The 18,828-nt window shown below is 49.4% G+C and overlaps 4 non-coding genes across 4 annotated transcripts; all 4 read right to left on the minus strand.

Annotated features, from left to right (window-relative positions):
• Positions 1-9,697: 9,697 nt before the first annotated feature.
• Trnat-agu (transfer RNA threonine (anticodon AGU)) lies at positions 9,698-9,773 on the minus strand. Its single transcript has one exon. It is a non-coding gene; the product is annotated as a tRNA-Thr (tRNA).
• Positions 9,774-11,143: 1,370 nt separating this feature from the next.
• Trnat-agu (transfer RNA threonine (anticodon AGU)) lies at positions 11,144-11,219 on the minus strand. The gene has a single exon. It is a non-coding gene; the product is annotated as a tRNA-Thr (tRNA).
• A 4,315-nt stretch (positions 11,220-15,534) lies between these two features.
• On the minus strand, positions 15,535-15,608 carry Trnat-agu (transfer RNA threonine (anticodon AGU)). Its single transcript has one exon. It is a non-coding gene; the product is annotated as a tRNA-Thr (tRNA).
• A 2,846-nt stretch (positions 15,609-18,454) lies between these two features.
• Trnat-agu (transfer RNA threonine (anticodon AGU)) lies at positions 18,455-18,528 on the minus strand. The gene has a single exon. It is a non-coding gene; the product is annotated as a tRNA-Thr (tRNA).
• Positions 18,529-18,828: the final 300 nt, after the last annotated feature.

Raw genomic sequence — 18,828 nt, forward strand, 5'->3', positions numbered from 1 at the left:
TTTGCGACTCTGATGTGCACGGACACGATGGTTGGTTGGTTTGTAGTGGCGAAGGTACCAGAATACAAAGGCGCGGACACGTTCATATACACAAGAGTTCCAAGTAGTTTCGATGCTCTGGTATTACGAATGCAAATTCCGTCTGTTTTGAACGTCTTAAATTGAAAGGGCGGTCACAAATTGGTCCATTTCACTCCTTGTCCACAATCACACAGCACCTGAGGTAACAAGCACATCTCGAGCCCCATTGTGCTCTCCATTGTTCATGCCAACTCAGTGCCTCGCTCTTTGCTACTGTGTAAAACTCTTGTCGTCCAACTGCAAAACACTGGGACACAACAAGTTTCCGTGTCCCCATTGCACTGATCGTACTACGAAACGCTCCCCAAACTTGGCAATCACCCATGCAGATGACTTTTCCGACTTTACACGACGCTCACGCAACGCTCACGCTAGTGACAGCCTTATTTATAGTTCGACGTCGTGCCAAAGCGAATGAGCACATTTCGCCTACGGCTTAGGCCGCTTTTCTAGTGTGGCTGCTCTGTGTCTGCAGGCAGCGAGGGGCTGCAAGCTTCCTGTGTTCGCACCTATATCACCTGTGGTTCCTTGTCAGAGACAGACTATCGCAAAACATACAACTCACTCCATGAATTGATTGCTACGGCATCTGTTATCAGCAGTCACAACCAGCAACACCAGTAGCAGCCGACTGCACGCAAAGAATGGGAACGTGCAGTGGGATTTACGTGAAATCGGCGCAATTGTGGATGCTAATCGTTCGCTTGTATCTGCGTACACACCTCTGCCGGTTGGGAATTATTCCACTTGCATGGCAAGGTGCGCATGTAGGTGTGTTAAAAATTCTGGAGGCGCTGGGTATCGATCCCAGTACCTCTCGCACACTAAGCGAGCGCTCTACCATCTGAGCTACGCCCACACCCCCCCCCCCCCCCCCCCCGATAACTAGTAGTGCTACATACAGTCATGTCGACGTCACAGACCCTTGCACTCCCATTATTCCGCAGACAAACACTACTCTCTATGTATCAGTGAGGGTGTCTTTCAGGTTTCGTGCATTCTGTATCGAATCGTAGTTGGCCACAATGAAAGTGGCACGCATAACGTCGAAAATAGAGTTCAGACACCGCTCTGAGTAAGACGAACGTGTTGTCCACCTCTAGACTTCAATGACGTTAAGCCGTGATACTTAAGAGAGATCTGCACTCGATAACACCACGATAACAGCCGGTCCCCACACTTACATCTTGCTCTCCTTATGACAGTATACATCATATCAGTCTGTGACGCTGGTTTTGCAACTTCTTGCGTGCGTTTATGTTCGCCGCGACCAACACTTACCATGCACTGACCACAAAACATGGAGGAGCCGGGGCTTGAACCCGAGACCGTTCACACGCTAAGCGAACGATCTGCCAACTGAGCTACAGCTACACACACGACCAAGCCTGGCTATGCTCCATTCTTTGCGACTCTGATGTGCACGGACACGATGGTTGGTTGGTTTGTAGTGGCGAAGGTACCAGAATACAAAGGCGCGGACACGTTCATATACACAAGAGTTCCAAGTAGTTTCGATGCTCTGGTATTACGAATGCAAATTCCGTCTGTTTTGAACGTCTTAAATTGAAAGGGCGGTCACAAATTGGTCCATTTCACTCCTTGTCCACAATCACACAGCACCTGAGGTAACAAGCACATCTCGAGCCCCACTGTGCTCTCCATTGTTCATGCCAACTCAGTGCCTCGCTCTTTGCTACTGTGTAAAACTCTTGTCGTCCAACTGCAAAACACTGGGACACAACAAGTTTCCGTGTCCCCATTGCACTGATCGTACTACGAAACGCTCCCCAAACTTGGCAATCACCCATGCAGATGACTTTTCCGACTTTACACGACGCTCACGCAACGCTCACGCTAGTGACAGCCTTATTTATAGTTCGACGTCGCGCCAAAGCGAATGAGCACATTTCGCCTACGGCTTAGGCCGCTCTTCTAGTGTGGCTGCTCTGTGTCTGCAGGCAGCGAGGGGCTGCAAGCTTCCTGTGTTCGCACCTATATCACCTGTGCTTCCTTGTCAGAGACAGACTATCGCAAAACATACAACTCACTCCATGAATTGATTGCTACGGCATCTGTTATCAGCAGTCACAACCAGCAACACCAGTAGCAGCCGACTGCACGCAAAGAATGGGAACGTGCAGTGGGATTTACGTGAAATCGGCGCAATTGTGGATGCTAATCGTTCGCTTGTATCTGCGTACACACCTCTGCCGGTTGGGAATTATTCCACTTGCATGGCAAGGTGCGCATGTAGGTGTGTTAAAAATTCTGGAGGCGCTGGGTATCGATCCCAGTACCTCTCGCACACTAAGCGAGCGCTCTACCATCTGAGCTACGCCCACCCCCCCCCCCCCCTCGATAACTAGTAGTGCTACATACAGTCATGTCGACGTCACAGAACCTTGCACTCCCATTATTCCGCAGACAAACACTACTCTCTATGTATCAGTGAGGGTGTCTTTCAGGTTTCGTGCATTCTGTATCGAATCGTAGTTGGCCACAATGAAAGTGGCACGCATAACGTCGAAAATAGAGTTCAGACACCGCTCTGAGTAAGACGAACGTGTTGTCCACCTCTAGACTTCAATGACGTTAAGCCGTGATACCTAAGAGAGATCTGCACTCGATAACACCACGATAACAGCCGGTCCCCACACTTACATCTTGCTCTCCTTATGACAGTATACATCATATCAGTCTGTGACGCTGGTTTTGCAACTTCTTGCGTGCGTTTATGTTCGCCGCGACCAACACTTACCATGCACTGACCACAAAACATGCAGGAGCCGGGGCTTGAACCCGAGACCGTTCACACGCTAAGCGAACGATCTGCCAACTGAGCTACAGCTACACACACGACCAAGCCTGGCTATTCTCCATTCTTTGCGACTCTGATGTGCACGGACACGATGGTTGGTTGGTTTGTAGTGGCGAAGGTACCAGAATACAAAGGCGCGGACACGTTCATATACACAAGAGTTCCAAGTAGTTTCGATGCTCTGGTATTACGAATGCAAATTCCGTCTGTTTTGAACGTCTTAAATTGAAAGGGCGGTCACAAATTGGTCCATTTCACTCCTTGTCCACAATCACACAGCACCTGAGGTAACAAGCACATCTCGAGCCCCATTGTGCTCTCCATTGTTCATGCCAACTCAGTGCCTCGCTCTTTGCTACTGTGTAAAACTCTTGTCGTCCAACTGCAAAACACTGGGACACAACAAGTTTCCGTGTCCCCATTGCACTGATCGTACTACGAAACGCTCCCCAAACTTGGCAATCACCCATGCAGATGACTTTTCCGACTTTACACGACGCTCACGCAACGCTCACGCTAGTGACAGCCTTATTTATAGTTCGACGTCGTGCCAAAGCGAATGAGCACATTTCGCCTACGGCTTAGGCCGCTTTTCTAGTGTGGCTGCTCTGTGTCTGCAGGCAGCGAGGGGCTGCAAGCTTCCTGTGTTCGCACCTATATCACCTGTGGTTCCTTGTCAGAGACAGACTATCGCAAAACATACAACTCACTCCATGAATTGATTGCTACGGCATCTGTTATCAGCAGTCACAACCAGCAACACCAGTAGCAGCCGACTGCACGCAAAGAATGGGAACGTGCAGTGGGATTTACGTGAAATCGGCGCAATTGTGGATGCTAATCGTTCGCTTGTATCTGCGTACACACCTCTGCCGGTTGGGAATTATTCCACTTGCATGGCAAGGTGCGCATGTAGGTGTGTTAAAAATTCTGGAGGCGCTGGGTATCGATCCCAGTACCTCTCGCACACTAAGCGAGCGCTCTACCATCTGAGCTACGCCCACACCCCCCCCCCCCCCCCCCGATAACTAGTAGTGCTACATACAGTCATGTCGACGTCACAGACCCTTGCACTCCCATTATTCCGCAGACAAACACTACTCTCTATGTATCAGTGAGGGTGTCTTTCAGGTTTCGTGCATTCTGTATCGAATCGTAGTTGGCCACAATGAAAGTGGCACGCATAACGTCGAAAATAGAGTTCAGACACCGCTCTGAGTAAGACGAACGTGTTGTCCACCTCTAGACTTCAATGACGTTAAGCCGTGATACCTAAGAGAGATCTGCACTCGATAACACCACGATAACAGCCGGTCCCCACACTTACATCTTGCTCTCCTTATGACAGTATACATCATATCAGTCTGTGACGCTGGTTTTGCAACTTCTTGCGTGCGTTTATGTTCGCCGCGACCAACACTTACCATGCACTGACCACAAAACATGCAGGAGCCGGGGCTTGAACCCGAGACCGTTCACACGCTACGCGAACGATCTGCCAACTGAGCTACAGCTACACACACGACCAAGCCTGGCTATTCTCCATTCTTTGCGACTCTGATGTGCACGGACACGATGGTTGGTTGGTTTGTAGTGGCGAAGGTACCAGAATACAAAGGCGCGGACACGTTCATATACACAAGAGTTCCAAGTAGTTTCGATGCTCTGGTATTACGAATGCAAATTCCGTCTGTTTTGAACGTCTTAAATTGAAAGGGCGGTCACAAATTGGTCCATTTCACTCCTTGTCCACAATCACACAGCACCTGAGGTAACAAGCACATCTCGAGCCCCATTGTGCTCTCCATTGTTCATGCCAACTCAGTGCCTCGCTCTTTGCTACTGTGTAAAACTCTTGTCGTCCAACTGCAAAACACTGGGACACAACAAGTTTCCGTGTCCCCATTGCACTGATCGTACTACGAAACGCTCCCCAAACTTGGCAATCACCCATGCAGATGACTTTTCCGACTTTACACGACGCTCACGCAACGCTCACGCTAGTGACAGCCTTATTTATAGTTCGACGTCGCGCCAAAGCCAATGAGCACATTTCGCCTACGGCTTAGGCCGCTTTTCTAGTGTGGCTGCTCTGTGTCTGCAGGCAGCGAGGGGCTGCAAGCTTCCTGTGTTCGCACCTATATCACCTGTGCTTCCTTGTCAGAGACAGACTATCGCAAAACATACAACTCACTCCATGAATTGATTGCTACGGCATCTGTTATCAGCAGTCACAACAAGCAACACCAGTAGCAGCCGACTGCACGCAAAGAATGGGAACGTGCAGTGGGATTTACGTGAAATCGGCGCAATTGTGGATGCTAATCGTTCGCTTGTATCTGCCGGTTGGGAATTATTCCACTTGCATGGCAAGGTGCGCATGTAGGTGTGTTAAAAATTCTGGAGGCGCTGGGTATCGATCCCAGTACCTCTCGCACACTAAGCGAGCGCTCTACCATCTGAGCTACGCCCACCCACCCCCCGATAACTAGTAGTGCTACATACAGTCATGTCGACGTCACAGACCCTTGCACTCCCATTATTCCGCAGACAAACACTACTCTCTATGTATCAGTGAGGGTGTCTTTCAGGTTTCGTGCATTCTGTATCGAATCGTAGTTGGCCACAATGAAAGTGGCATGCATAACGTCGAAAATAGAGTTCAGACACCGCTCTGAGTAAGACGAACGTGTTGTCCACCTCTAGACTTCAATGACGTTAAGCCGTGATACCTAAGAGAGATCTGCACTCGATAACACCACGATAACAGCCGGTCCCCACACTTACATCTTGCTCTCCTTATGACAGTATACATCATATCAGTCTGTGACGCTGGTTTTGCAACTTCTTGCGTGCGTTTATGTTCGCCGCGACCAACACTTACCATGCACTGACCACAAAACATGCAGGAGCCGGGGCTTGAACCCGAGACCGTTCACACGCTACGCGAACGATCTGCCAACTGAGCTACAGCTACACACACGACCAAGCCTGGCTATTCTCCATTCTTTGCGACTCTGATGTGCACGGACACGATGGTTGGTTGGTTTGTAGTGGCGAAGGTACCAGAATACAAAGGCGCGGACACGTTCATATACACAAGAGTTCCAAGTAGTTTCGATGCTCTGGTATTACGAATGCAAATTCCGTCTGTTTTGAACGTCTTAAATTGAAAGGGCGGTCACAAATTGGTCCATTTCACTCCTTGTCCACAATCACACAGCACCTGAGGTAACAAGCACATCTCGAGCCCCATTGTGCTCTCCATTGTTCATGCCAACTCAGTGCCTCGCTCTTTGCTACTGTGTAAAACTCTTGTCGTCCAACTGCAAAACACTGGGACACAACAAGTTTCCGTGTCCCCATTGCACTGATCGTACTACGAAACGCTCCCCAAACTTGGCAATCACCCATGCAGAAGACTTTTCCGACTTTACACGACGCTCACGCAACGCTCACGCTAGTGACAGCCTTATTTATAGTTCGACGTCGCGCCAAAGCCAATGAGCACATTTCGCCTACGGCTTAGGCCGCTTTTCTAGTGTGGCTGCTCTGTGTCTGCAGGCAGCGAGGGGCTGCAAGCTTCCTGTGTTCGCACCTATATCACCTGTGCTTCCTTGTCAGAGACAGACTATCGCAAAACATACAACTCACTCCATGAATTGATTGCTACGGCATCTGTTATCAGCAGTCACAACAAGCAACACCAGTAGCAGCCGACTGAACGCAAAGAATGGGAACGTGCAGTGGGATTTACGTGAAATCGGCGCAATTGTGGATGCTAATCGTTCGCTTGTATCTGCGTACACACCTCTGCCGGTTGGGAATTATTCCACTTGCATGGCAAGGTGCGCATGTAGGTGTGTTAAAAATTCTGGAGGCGCTGGGTATCGATCCCAGTACCTCTCACACACTAAGCGAGCGCTCTACCATCTGAGCTACGCCCACCCCCCCGATAACTAGTAGTGCTACATACAGTCATGTCAACGTCACAGACCCTTGCACTCCCATTATTCCGCAGACAAACACTACTCTCTATGTATCAGTGAGGGTGTCTTTCAGGTTTCGTGCATACTGTACCGAATCGTAGTTGGCCACAATGAAAGTGGCACGCATAACGTCGAAAATAGAGTTCAGACACCGCTCTGAGTAAGACGAACGTGTTGTCCACCTCTAGACTTCAATGACCTTAAGCCGTGATACCTAAGAGAGATCTGCACTCGATAACACCACGATAACAGCCGGTCCCCACACTTACATCTTGCTCTCCTTATGACAGTATACATCATATCAGTCTGTGACGCTGGTTTTGAAACTTCTTGCGTGCGTTTATGTTCGCCGCGACCAACACTTACCATGCACTGACCACAAAACATGGAGGAGCCGGGGCTTGAACCCGAGACCGTTCACACGCTAAGCGAACGATCTGCCAACTGAGCTACAGCTACACACACGACCAAGCCTGGCTATTCTCCATTCTTTGCGACTCTGATGTGCACGGACACGATGGTTGGTTGGTTTGTAGTGGCGAAGGTACCAGAATACAAAGGCGCGGACACGTTCATATACACAAGAGTTCCAAGTAGTTTCGATGCTCTGGTATTACGAATGCAAATTCCGTCTTTTTTGAACGTCTTAAATTGAAAGGGCGGTCACAAATTGGTCCATTTCACTCCTTGTCCACAATCACACAGCACCTGAGGTAACAAGCACATCTCGAGCCCCATTGTGCTCTCCATTGTTCATGCCAACTCAGTGCCTCGCTCTTTGCTACTGTGTAAAACTCTTGTCGTCCAACTGCAAAACACTGGGACACAACAAGTTTCCGTGTCCCCATTGCACTGATCGTACTACGAAACGCTCCCCAAACTTGGCAATCACCCATGCAGATGACTTTTCCGACTTTACACGACGCTCACGCAAGTGACAGCCTTATTTATAGTTCGACGTCGCGCCAAAGCGAATGAGCACATTTCGCCTACGGCTTAGGCCGCTCTTCTAGTGTGGCTGCTCTGTGTCTGCAGGCAGCGAGGGGCTGCAAGCTTCCTGTGTTCGCACCTATATCACCTGTGCTTCCTTGTCAGAGACAGACTATCGCAAAACATACAACTCACTCCATGAATTGATTGCTACGGCATCTGTTATCAGCAGTCACAACCAGCAACACCAGTAGCAGCCGACTGCACGCAAAGAATGGGAACGTGCAGTGGGATTTACGTGAAATCGGCGCAATTGTGGATGCTAATCGTTCGCTTGTACCTGCCTACACACCTCTGCCGGTTGGGAATTATTCCACTTGCATGGCAAGGTGCGCATGTAGGTGTGTTAAAAATTCTGGAGGCGCTGGGTATCGATCACAGTACCTCTCGCACACTAAGCGAGCGCTCTACCATCTGAGCTACGCCCACTCCCCCGATAACTAGTAGTGCTACATACAGTCATGTCAACGTCACAGACCCTTGCACTCCCATTATTCCGCAGACAAACACTACTCTCTATGTATCAGTGAGGGTGTCTTTCAGGTTTCGTGCATTCTGTATCGAATCGTAGTTGGCCACAATGAAAGTGGCACGCATAACGTCGAAAATAGAGTTCAGACACCGCTCTGAGTAAGACGAACGTGTTGTCCACCTCTAGACTTCAATGACGTTAAGCCGTGATACCTAAGAGAGATCTGCACTCGATAACACCACGATAACAGCCGGTCCCCACACTTACATCTTGCTCTCCTTATGACAGTATACATCATATCAGTCTGTGACGCTGGTTTTGCAACTTCTTGCGTGCGTTTATGTTCGCCGCGACCAACACTTACCATGCACTGACCACAAAACATGCAGGAGCTGGGGCTTGAACCCGAGACCGTTCACACGCTACGCGAACGATCTGCCAACTGAGCTACAGCTACACACACGACCAAGCCTGGCTATTCTCCATTCTTTGCGACTCTGATGTGCACGGACACGATGGTTGGTTGGTTTGTAGTGGCGAAGGTACCAGAATACAAAGGCGCGGACACGTTCATATACACAAGAGTTCCAAGTAGTTTCGATGCTCTGGTATTACGAATGCAAATTCCGTCTGTTTTGAACGTCTTAAATTGAAAGGGCGGTCACAAATTGGTCCATTTCACTCCTTGTCCACAATCACACAGCACCTGAGGTAACAAGCACATCTCGAGCCCCATTGTGCTCTCCATTGTTCATGCCAACTCAGTGCCTCGCTCTTTGCTACTGTGTAAAACTCTTGTCGTCCAACTGCAAAACACTGGGACACAACAAGTTTCCGTGTCCCCATTGCACTGATCGTACTACGAAACGCTCCCCAAACTTGGCAATCACCCATGCAGATGACTTTTCCGACTTTACACGACGCTCACGCAAGTGACAGCCTTATTTATAGTTCGACGTCGCGCCAAAGCGAATGAGCACATTTCGCCTACGGCTTAGGCCGCTCTTCTAGTGTGGCTGCTCTGTGTCTGCAGGCAGCGAGGGGCTGCAAGCTTCCTGTGTTCGCACCTATATCACCTGTGCTTCCTTGTCAGAGACAGACTATCGCAAAACATACAACTCACTCCATGAATTGATTGCTACGGCATCTGTTATCAGCAGTCACAACCAGCAACACCAGTAGCAGCCGACTGCACGCAAAGAATGGGAACGTGCAGTGGGATTTACGTGAAATCGGCGCAATTGTGGATGCTAATCGTTCGCTTGTACCTGCCTACACACCTCTGCCGGTTGGGAATTATTCCACTTGCATGGCAAGGTGCGCATGTAGGTGTGTTAAAAATTCTGGAGGCGCTGGGTATCGATCCCAGTACCTCTCGCACACTAAGCGAGCGCTCTACCATCTGAGCTACGCCCACTCCCCCGATAACTAGTAGTGCTACATACAGTCATGTCAACGTCACAGACCCTTGCACTCCCATTATTCCGCAGACAAACACTACTCTCTATGTATCAGTGAGGGTGTCTTTCAGGTTTCGTGCATTCTGTATCGAATCGTAGTTGGCCACAATGAAAGTGGCACGCATAACGTCGAAAATAGAGTTCAGACACCGCTCTGAGTAAGACGAACGTGTTGTCCACCTCTAGACTTCAATGACGTTAAGCCGTGATACCTAAGAGAGATCTGCACTCGATAACACCACGATAACAGCCGGTCCCCACACTTACATCTTGCTCTCCTTATGACAGTATACATCATATCAGTCTGTGACGCTGGTTTTGCAACTTCTTGCGTGCGTTTATGTTCGCCGCGACCAACACTTACCATGCACTGACCACAAAACATGGAGGAGCCGGGGCTTGAACCCGAGACCGTTCACACGCTAAGCGAACGATCTGCCAACTGAGCTACAGCTACACACACGACCAAGCCTGGCTATTCTCCATTCTTTGCGACTCTGATGTGCACGGACACGATGGTTGGTTGGTTTGTAGCGGCGAAGGTACCAGAATACAAAGGCGCGGACACGTTCATATACACAAGAGTTCCAAGTAGTTTCGATGCTCTGGTATTACGAATGCAAATTCCGTCTGTTTTGAACGTCTTAAATTGAAAGGGCAGTCACAAATTGGTCCATTTCACTCCTTGTCCACAATCACACAGCACCTGAGGTAACAAGCACATCTCGAGCCCCATTGTGCTCTCCATTGTTCATGCCAACTCAGTGCCTCGCTCTTTGCTACTGTGTAAAACTCTTGTCGTCCAACTGCAAAACACTGGGACACAACAAGTTTCCGTGTCCCCATTGCACTGATCGTACTACGAAACGCTCCCCAAACTTGGCAATCACCCATGCAGATGACTTTTCCGACTTTACACGACGCTCACGCTAGTGACAGCCTTATTTATAGTTCGACGTCGTGCCAAAGCGAATGAGCACATTTCGCCTACGGCTTAGGCCGCTTTTCTAGTGTGGCTGCTCTGTGTCTGCAGGCAGCGAGGGGCTGCAAGCTTCCTGTGTTCGCACCTATATCACCTGTGCCTCCTTGTCAGAGACAGACTATCGCAAAACATACAACTCACTCCATGAATTGATTGCTACGGCATCTGTTATCAGCAGTCACAACCAGCAACACCAGTAGCAGCCGACTGCACGCAAAGAATGGGAACGTGCAGTGGGATTTACGTGAAATCGGCGCAATTGTGGATGCTAATCGTTCGCTTGTATCTGCCGGTTGGGAATTATTCCACTTGCATGGCAAGGTGCGCATGTAGGTGTGTTAAAAATTCTGGAGGCGCTGGGTATCGATCCCAGTACCTCTCGCACACTAAGCGAGCGCTCTACCATCTGAGCTACGCCCACTCCCCCGATAACTAGTAGTGCTACATACAGTCATGTCAACGTCACAGACCCTTGCACTCCCATTATTCCGCAGACAAACACTACTCTCTATGTATCAGTGAGGGTGTCTTTCAGGTTTCGTGCATTCTGTATCGAATCGTAGTTGGCCACAATGAAAGTGGCACGCATAACGTCGAAAATAGAGTTCAGACACCGCTCTGAGTAAGACGAACGTGTTGTCCACCTCTAGACTTCAATGACGTTAAGCCGTGATACCTAAGAGAGATCTGCACTCGATAACACCACGATAACAGCCGGTCCCCACACTTACATCTTGCTCTCCTTATGACAGTATACATCATATCAGTCTGTGACGCTGGTTTTGCAACTTCTTGCGTGCGTTTATGTTCGCCGCGACCAACACTTACCATGCACTGACCACAAAACATGCAGGAGCTGGGGCTTGAACCCGAGACCGTTCACACGCTACGCGAACGATCTGCCAACTGAGCTACAGCTACACACACGACCAAGCCTGGCTATTCTCCATTCTTTGCGACTCTGATGTGCACGGACACGATGGTTGGTTGGTTTGTAGTGGCGAAGGTACCAGAATACAAAGGCGCGGACACGTTCATATACACAAGAGTTCCAAGTAGTTTCGATGCTCTGGTATTACGAATGCAAATTCCGTCTGTTTTGAACGTCTTAAATTGAAAGGGCGGTCACAAATTGGTCCATTTCACTCCTTGTCCACAATCACACAGCACCTGAGGTAACAAGCACATCTCGAGCCCCATTGTGCTCTCCATTGTTCATGCCAACTCAGTGCCTCGCTCTTTGCTACTGTGTAAAACTCTTGTCGTCCAACTGCAAAACACTGGGACACAACAAGTTTCCGTGTCCCCATTGCACTGATCGTACTACGAAACGCTCCCCAAACTTGGCAATCACCCATGCAGATGACTTTTCCGACTTTACACGACGCTCACGCAACGCTCACGCTAGTGACAGCCTTATTTATAGTTCGACGTCGCGCCAAAGCGAATGAGCACATTTCGCCTACGGCTTAGGCCGCTCTTCTAGTGTGGCTGCTCTGTGTCTGCAGGCAGCGAGGGGCTGCAAGCTTCCTGTGTTCGCACCTATATCACCTGTGCTTCCTTGTTAGAGACAGACTATCGCAAAACATACAACTCACTCCATGAATTGATTGCTACGGCATCTGTTATCAGCAGTCACAACCAGCAACACCAGTAGCAGCCGACTGCACGCAAAGAATGGGAACGTGCAGTGGGATTTACGTGAAATCGGCGCAATTGTGGATGCTAATCGTTCGCTTGTATCTGCGTACACACCTCTGCCGGTTGGGAATTATTCCACTTGCATGGCAAGGTGCGCATGTAGGTGTGTTAAAAATTCTGGAGGCGCTGGGTATCGATCCCAGTACCTCTCGCACACTAAGCGAGCGCTCTACCATCTGAGCTACGCCCACCCCCCCGATAACTAGTAGTGCTACATACAGGCATATCAACGTCACAGACCCTTGCACTCCCATTATTCCGCAGACAAACACTACTCTCTATGTATCAGTGAGTGTGTCTTCCAGGTTTCGTGCATTCTGTATTGAATCGTAGTTGGCCACAATGAAAGTGGCACGCATAACGTCGAAAATAGAGTTCAGACACCGCTCTGAGTAAGACGAACGTGTTGTCCACCTCTAGACTTCAATGACGTTAAGCCGTGATACCTAAGAGAGATCTGCACTCGATAACACCACGATAACAGCCGGTCCCCACACTTACATCTTGCTCTCCTTATGACAGTATACATCATATCAGTCTGTGACGCTGGTTTTGCAACTTCTTGCGTGCGTTTATGTTCGCCGCGACCAACACTTACCATGCACTGACCACAAAACATGGAGGAGCCGGGGCTTGAACCCAAGACCGTTCACACGCTAAGCGAACGATCTGCCAACTGAGCTACAGCTACACACACGACCAAGCCTGGCTATTCTCCATTCTTTGCGACTCTGATGTGCACGGACACGATGGTTGGTTGGTTTGTAGTGGCGAAGGTACCAGAATACAAAGGCGCGGACACGTTCATATACACAAGAGTTCCAAGTAGTTTCGATGCTCTGGTATTACGAATGCAAATTCCGTCTGTTTTGAACGTCTTAAATTGAAAGGGCGGTCACAAATTGGTCCATTTCACTCCTTGTCCACAATCACACAGCACCTGAGGTAACAAGCACATCTCGAGCCCCATTGTGCTCTCCATTGTTCATGCCAACTCAGTGCCTCGCTCTTTGCTACTGTGTAAAACTCTTGTCGTCCAACTGCAAAACACTGGGACACAACAAGTTTCCGTGTCCCCATTGCACTGATCGTACTACGAAACGCTCCCCAAACTTGGCAATCACCCATGCAGATGACTTTTCCGACTTTACACGACGCTCACGCTAGTGACAGCCTTATTTATAGTTCGACGTCGCGCCAAAGCGAATGAGCACATTTCGCCTACGGCTTAGGCCGCTCTTCTAGAGTGGCTGCTCTGTGTCTGCAGGCAGCGAGGGGCTGCAAGCTTCCTGTGTTCGCACCTATATCACCTGTGCTTCCTTGTTAGAGACAGACTATCGCAAAACATACAACTCACTCCATGAATTGATTGCTACGGCATCTGTTATCAGCAGTCACAACCAGCAACACCAGTAGCAGCCGACTGCACGCAAAGAATGGGAACGTGCAGTGGGATTTACGTGAAATCGGCGCAATTGTGGATGCTAATCGTTCGCTTGTATCTGCGTACACACCTCTGCCGGTTGGGAATTATTCCACTTGCATGGCAAGGTGCGCATGTAGGTGTGTTAAAAATTCTGGAGGCGCTGGGTATCGATCCCAGTACCTCTCGCACACTAAGCGAGCGCTCTACCATCTGAGCTACGCCCACCCCCTCCGATAACTAGTAGTGCTACATACAGTCATATCAACGTCACAGACCCTTGCACTCCCATTATTCCGCAGACAAACACTACTCTCTATGTATCAGTGAGTGTGTCTTCCAGGTTTCGTGCATTCTGTATTGAATCGTAGTTGGCCACAATGAAAGTGGCACGCATAACGTCGAAAATAGAGTTCAGACACCGCTCTGAGTAAGACGAACGTGTTGTCCACCTCTAGACTTCAATGACGTTAAGCCGTGATACCTAAGAGAGATCTGCACTCGATAACACCACGATAACAGCCGGTCCCCACACTTACATCTTGCTCTCCTTATGACAGTATACATCATATCAGTCTGTGACGCTGGTTTTGCAACTTCTTGCGTGCGTTTATGTTCGCCGCGACCAACACTTACCATGCACTGACCACAAAACATGCAGGAGCCGGGGCTTGAACCCGAGACCGTTCACACGCTAAGCGAACGATCTGCCAACTGAGCTACAGCTACACACACGACCAAGCCTGGCTATTCTCCATTCTTTGCGACTCTGATGTGCACGGACACGATGGTTGGTTGGTTTGTAGTGGCGAAGGTACCAGAATACAAAGGCGCGGACACGTTCATATACACAAGAGTTCCAAGTAGTTTCGATGCTCTGGTATTACGAATGCAAATTCCGTCTGTTTTGAACGTCTTAAATTGAAAGGGCGGTCACAAATTGGTCCATTTCACTCCTTGTCCACAATCACACAGCACCTGAGGTAACAAGCACATCTCGAGCCCCATTGTGCTCTCCATTGTTCATGCCAACTCAGTGCCTCGCTTTTGCTACTGTGTAAAACTCTTGTCGTCCAACTGCAAAACACTGGGACACAACAAGTTTCCGTGTCCCCATTGCACTGATCGTACTACGAAACGCTCCCCAAACTTGGCAATCACCCATGCAGATGACTTTTCCGACTTTACACGACGCTCACGCTAGTGACAGCCTTATTTATAGTTCGACGTCGCGCCAAAGCGAATGAGCACATTTCTCCTACGGCTTAGGCCGCTCTTCTAGTGTGGCTGCTCTGTGTCTGCAGGCAGCGAGGGGCTGCAAGCTTCCTGTGTTCGCACCTATATCACCTGTGCTTCCTTGTCAGAGACAGACTATCGCAAAACATACAACTCACTCCATGAATTGATTGCTACGGCATCTGTTATCAGCAGTCACAACCAGCAACACCAGTAGCAGCCGACTGCACGCAAAGAATGGGAACGTGCAGTGGGATTTACGTGAAATCGGCGCAATTGTGGATGCTAATCGTTCGCTTGTATCTGCCTACACACCTCTGCCGGTTGGGAATTATTCCACTTGCATGGCAAGGTGCGCATGTAGGTGTGTTAAAAATTCTGGAGGCGCTGGGTATCGATCCCAGAACCTCTCGCACACTAAGCGAGCGCTCTACCATCTGAGCTACGCCCACCCCCCCGATAACTAGTAGTGCTACATACAGTCATGTCAACGTCACAGACCCTTGCACTCCCATTATTCCGCAGACAAACACTACTCTCTATGTATCAGTGAGGGTGTCTTTCAGGTTTCGTGCAATCTGTATCGAATAGTAGTTGGCCACAATGAAAGTGGCACGCATAACGTCGAAAATAGAGTTCAGACACCGCTATGAGTAAGACGAACGTGTTGTCCACCTCTAGACTTCAATGACGTTAAGCCGTGATACCTAAGAGAGATCTGCACTCGATAACACCACGATAACAGCCGGTCCCCACACTTACATCTTGCTCTCCTTATGACAGTATACATCATATCAGTCTGTGACGCTGGTTTTGCAACTTCTTGCGTGCGTTTATGTTTGCCGCGACCAACACTTACCATGCACTGACCACAAAACATGGAGGAGCCGGGGCTTGAACCCGAGACCGTTCACACGCTAAGCGAACGATCTGCCAACTGAGCTACAGCTACACACACGACCAAGCCTGGCTATTCTCCATTCTTTGCGACTCTGATGTGCACGGACACGATGGTTGGTTGGTTTGTAGCGGCGAAAGTACCAGAATACAAAGGCGCGGACACGTTCATATACACAAGAGTTCCAAGTAGTTTCGATGCTCTGGTATTACGAATGCAAATTCCGTCTGTTTTGAACGTCTTAAATTGAAAGGGCGGTCACAAATTGGTCCATTTCACTCCTTGTCCACAATCACACAGCACCTGAGGTAACAAGCACATCTCGAGCCCCATTGTGCTCTCCATTGTTCATGCCAACTCAGTGCCTCGCTCTTTGCTACTGTGTAAAACTCTTGTCGTCCAACTGCAAAACACTGGGACACAACAAGTTTCCGTGTCCCCATTGCACTGATCGTACTACGAAACGCTCCCCAAACTTGGCAATCACCCATGCAGATGACTTTTCCGACTTTACACGACGCTCACGCTAGTGACAGCCTTATTTATAGTTCGACGTCGCGCCAAAGCGAATGAGCACATTTCGCCTACGGCTTAGGCCGCTCTTCTAGTGTGGCTGCTCTGTGTCTGCAGGCAGCGAGGGGCTGCAAGCTTCCTGTGTTCGCACCTATATCACCTGTGCTTCCTTGTCAGAGACAGACTATCGCAAAACATACAACTCACTCCATGAATTGATTGCTACGGCATCTGTTATCAGCAGTCACAACAAGCAACACCAGTAGCAGCCGACTGCACGCAAAGAATGGGAACGTGCAGTGGGATTTACGTGAAATCGGCGCAATTGTGGATGCTAATCGTTCGCTTGTATCTGCGTACACACCTCTGCCGGTTGGGAATTATTCCACTTGCATGGCAAGGTGCGCATGTAGGTGTGTTAAAAATTCTGGAGGCGCTGGGTATCGATCCCAGTACCTCTCACACACTAAGCGAGCGCTCTACCATCTGAGCTACGCCCACCCCCCCGATAACTAGTAGTGCTACATACAGTCATGTCAACGTCACAGACCCTTGCACTCCCATTATTCCGCAGACAAACACTACTCTCTATGTATCAGTGAGGGTGTCTTTAAGGTTTCGTGCATACTGTATCGAATCGTAGTTGGCCACAATGAAAGTGGCACGCATAACGTCGAAAATAGAGTTCAGACACCGCTCTGAGTAAGACGAACGTGTTGTCCACCTCTAGACTTCAATGACGTTAAGCCGTGATACCTAAGAGAGATCTGCACTCGATAACACCACGATAACAGCCGGTCCCCACACTTACATCTTGCTCTCCTTATGACAGTATACATCATATCAGTTTGTGACGCTGGTTTTGCAACTTCTTGCGTGCGTTTATGTTCGCCGCGACCAACACTTACCATGCACTGACCACAAAACATGGAGGAGCCGGGGCTTGAACCCGAGACCGTTCACACGCTAAGCGAACGATCTGCCAACTGAGCTACAGCTACACACACGACCAAGCCTGGCTATTCTCCATTCTTTGCGACTCTGATGTGCACGGACACGATGGTTGGTTGGTTTGTAGTGGCGAAGGTACCAGAATACAAAGGCGCGGACACGTTCATATACACAAGAGTTCCAAGTAGTTTCGATGCTCTGGTATTACGAATGCAAATTCCGTCTGTTTTGAACGTCTTAAATTGAAAGGGCGGTCACAAATTGGTCCATTTCACTCCTTGTCCACAATCACACAGCACCTGAGGTAACAAGCACATCTCGAGCCCCATTGTGCTCTCCATTGTTCATGCCAACTCAGTGCCTCGCTCTTTGCTACTGTGTAAAACTCTTGTCGTCCAACTGCAAAACACTGGGACACAACAAGTTTCCGTGTCCCCATTGCACTGATCGTACTACGAAACGCTCCCCAAACTTGGCAATCACCCATGCAGATGACTTTTCCGACTTTACACGACGCTCACGCTAGTGACAGCCTTATTTATAGTTCGACGTCGCGCCAAAGCGAATGAGCACATTTCGCCTACGGCTTAGGCCGCTCTTCTAGTGTGGCTGCTCTGTGTCTGCAGGCAGCGAGGGGCTGCAAGCTTCCTGTGTTCGCACCTATATCACCTGTGCTTCCTTGTCAGAGACAGACTATCGCAAAACATACAACTCACTCCATGAATTGATTGCTACGGCATCTGTTATCAGCAGTCACAACCAGCAACACCAGTAGCAGCCGACTGCACGCAAAGAATGGGAACTTGCAGTGGGATTTACGTGAAATCGGCGCAATTGTGGATGCTAATCGTTCGCTTGTATCTGCCTACACACCTCTGCCGGTTGGGAATTATTCCACTTGCATGGCAAGGTGCGCATGTAGGTGTGTTAAAAATTCTGGAGGCGCTGGGTATCGATCCCAGAACCTCTCGCACACTAAGCGAGCGCTCTACCATCTGAGCTACGCCCACCCCCCCGATAACTAGTAGTGCTACATACAGTCATGTCAACGTCACAGACCCTTGCACTCCCATTATTCCGCAGACAAACACTACTCTCTATGTATCAGTGAGGGTGTCTTTCAGGTTTCGTGCAATCTGTATCGAATAGTAGTTGGCCACAATGAAAGTGGCACGCATAACGTCGAAAATAGAGTTCAGACACCGCTATGAGTAAGACGAACGTGTTGTCCACCTCTAGACTTCAATGACGTTAAGCCGTGATACCTAAGAGAGATCTGCACTCGATAACACCACGATAACAGCCGGTCCC

Source organism: Schistocerca gregaria, chromosome 11 (genome assembly GCF_023897955.1).
Source record: "Schistocerca gregaria isolate iqSchGreg1 chromosome 11, iqSchGreg1.2, whole genome shotgun sequence".
In the NCBI taxonomy this organism is placed as follows: Eukaryota; Metazoa; Arthropoda; class Insecta; order Orthoptera; family Acrididae; genus Schistocerca; species Schistocerca gregaria.